Genomic DNA, 3481 nt, shown 5'->3' with positions numbered 1-3481 from the left:
GACTCACTCCTGTCTCGACTGTCTCGACTGCCCGACACCTTTCTGGTCGTCGTCGCACGCTTTTATCCCTTCTCCCCCGGTTTCTAGAAGCGTCGGGAGAGTTCTTCGGCGTGCAGTACAGCTGAGGCTAGAGAAAGGGCGAGAGCTTTCTCGTAGGTTCGAATCGCGGCGGCATCGCTCGGTGCTGCGTCCCCCCTTCCTTCTAGAAACATCCAGGCTTTGCCGGGCGTTGATCGTGTTGTCTGCTTCTGGCTCCAGTGGGTGAGGAGGATGCGGCGCGCCGGCGTCTTTTGATGTTTGTTTTTTTCGTCTTTCGCGCTTGTTGGGCGCGCGGCTCGCGCGGTTCTGTCTCGCAGCTGCTTGAAAGCGGCCGCGCGCGCGCTTTATAACACGCTCGTTTGTGACAGGGGAGCTGCGACTTGGGGGGGGGGGGGGGGGGGCGCAATGTCAGCGCCACGCAATGACATAATTGGGAGGGGGGGGCGCTGCGAAGAACCTTCGCCCCCCCCCCCCCTGAAGGGAAACCCTGCGCACGCCTATGGCTATAAGGGCGTTGCTGCGGTTTCTTCGGCAAACCGGGCTGAACGAAAAGTTGACTGGTCTCACACAATGCTTTTAGACGGTGACATTGTAGTGTCGTTGCCGACTCTATTCTTCTTTAATTTTTTCGTACCCCCGTTCCCCTTCCCCAGTACAGGGTAGCCAACCGCAGTTCTTCCGGGTTAACCGCCTTGTCTTTCCTCTACATTTCTCTCTCTCTCTCTCTCTCTATGAATACTTGTTATGAAGTTTAGTGGTGTTCGAATATTTCGCATAGCAAAGGTGCCTTATATATATACGAATCGAATCGAATAGCGAACTGCTATACAGAATCGAACATTCCAACTTATCGAATATTCGCAAATCCCTATTACGAACCCAAATGAGACGCTAAGGCAAGAGATAAACCTCAATTTGGACGTCATGTGAGGCCATTTTTCAATGTCCTGTCAGCCTGTGGCCATTTTCTGACTTAAGGAAAAAAAAAAGAACGCATTGCGTGCGTTGCTTACAAGGAATGTGAACCTCGAGAAAACTCGTCTGGAGACATCGAATATGGTGCATAATTGTAAATCGCCATCTCTGCTATATTGAATGTTTCTCAGACAAAAATAGAATGAGACCTGTTTACCTGCAAAGTCTCTGTTTGTTTAGTGCGGAAACATGCAAACCCAAGTTTCAAATCCGAAGCATTTCTTAGCGAACTCAAGGCACTTTGAGCATTTCTATCTATCTATCTATCTATCTATCTATCTATCTATCTATCTATCTATCTATCTATCTATCTATCTATCTATCTATCTATCTATCTATCTATCTATCTATCTATCTATCTATCTATCTATCTATCTATCTATCTATCTATCTATCTATCTATCTATCTATCTATCTATCTATCTATCTATCTATCTATCTATCTATCTATCTATCTATCTATCTATCTATCTATCTATCTATCTATCTATCTATCTATCTATCTATCTATCTATCTATCTATCTATCCGCCTACGTCTGTCTGCTGTCGTGATCGCCTCCTTAACTGAGTGTGGACCAAGATTGGCATGGGAGGGTTAGAGGATTTGACGAATATGACTGTCTGGTCAAGACATGAATAACGTGAAAATCCTTTCGCCTACGCCCTCAAACCCTTTCTTACAGACACGTGTGATGCATACCCGTATACCATGGGTATGGTATACGGGTGTGCGCCACGGGTGATTGACAAGTTATATCCACCCAGGAACGGCGAGAACAGACTTTGGTATTTTAATTGAGAGAGCGTTAAGAAAAACCGACATCGGCAACTTTGACTCGACGAATGTAAAGAATAAAAATCAGGGTCCCAGCAGGAATCGAACCCAATGATTCTGCGTGGCGATCAGGTATTCTACCACAGACCGATGCAAGGTCTTGAAACTGCTTCGGAAAAATACCCCATGCAGGCGTAATGTCAGTGCAGCGTCAATTGTGGTTGTAGTGTTGGCTATCTAATTTTATAACAAGGCAATACACTACATATCAACGTTACTAGACCAGTCTAGTAACGTTGCTTCATATGTACTCCTATGTATATGATACAGGCGTCATGTCGTGTTAACGTCAATTGTGGTTCCAATGTTGGCTCCGCTTTTATAGCAGTTTAATAAACATTACATTTGTACTCCTATGATTCAGCAAGCTATATTCAGGCGTTGTTGTGCCTAGGAGGAATACGCTAACGAAAGTTAAGTATGATATTCACATCATCGCGCCGTAGTGTGCACTTCGTTTCGATAACACAGACATTTGTGCACTAACGTGAGTGCTCGTACTGCGTCAGACCATAAGTTAGCATCTAAACGTCAGCGTAGTCGGCGTGCCTGGTAAGCCCACTATGTGCACACAGCTCCTGTATTAAAAAAAAACACAAAAAAACACGTCGATCCACCTCGTAATGCTTGGTTCAAGGCGAAAAATGCGGCATAGCACTACTGGCTGCCTACTTCGCATGAAACCGATTCCCACAAGGCGTGGGATCTGCCGAATTTTTTATGTTTGTATTATTAGATTAAGCGTTTATATTTGATGTTGTTTATAAAGTTTGCTTTTACTTATAATACAACTTAAGACGATCACTTTTTCGAAGTTTTTTTTTTTCCGTTTGAATGTACGTCTCCAAAACATGCGCTTTCAGGCAGTCGCTATGTTTTATCTACCACGAGTGCGCCCTGCTTTTAGCACCGTGTAGCCTAAAGTGCCACTCAAGGTCCCGAGGTACACTCCCCGTAAGTGCACTTTACATGCCTTCTTGATTAGGGTATAATTTTCGGTGGCATTAGTACGTATGCAAGCATTTATAAATGTAATGCAAATGTCTTTACTCTCGCGAAAACAATTCAAGCTGAGAGGATCTTCTTTCTTTTTAAGGTGACATACATTTGAAGAAATAGTTTCAACAATGCAATGTGAGCCTCATGTTACCGTTTAACTGTCACATTTTATCTTATAGATTGTGAAGACAGGTAAAAGGCTTTTTTATGTATAACTTCATGTTGTCGTTTCTTGAAACTGCAACTAAGCATAACGTAAACGAATCTGCCGTATAACCAGAGCAAACACGTGGGCTTTTTTTTGATATAGTAACGGTAAGCAGCGGTGCCATATAGAAATATTCTTTCTCTATGGTGGTACTCGATTGGTTCCGTAAACGTCGTGCTTGTGGCATATCGATTTGTGGCGTTTACCTTTGTTCGTGATCTTGGTTAGAAGCAGCACCCGCTCTGATATGTAGTCGATTATAAACACCATGTTTAGAATCTAGTAAATAGAAGCTCTGCCTCCAGAACTGCAGAATACCTCCAATTCATCTGTACGAGAAAGTCTTGCTAAGTGGTTCTAACAAGGAATAATTTTTGGCGCTAACAGAAATACTGCGAATATCAGAAATGTAAAAGTTCGTCGT

Source organism: Rhipicephalus sanguineus, chromosome 2 (genome assembly GCF_013339695.2).
Source record: "Rhipicephalus sanguineus isolate Rsan-2018 chromosome 2, BIME_Rsan_1.4, whole genome shotgun sequence".
NCBI lineage: Eukaryota > Metazoa > Arthropoda > Arachnida > Ixodida > Ixodidae > Rhipicephalus > Rhipicephalus sanguineus.
Note: the sequence above shows the minus strand (reverse complement) of the source record.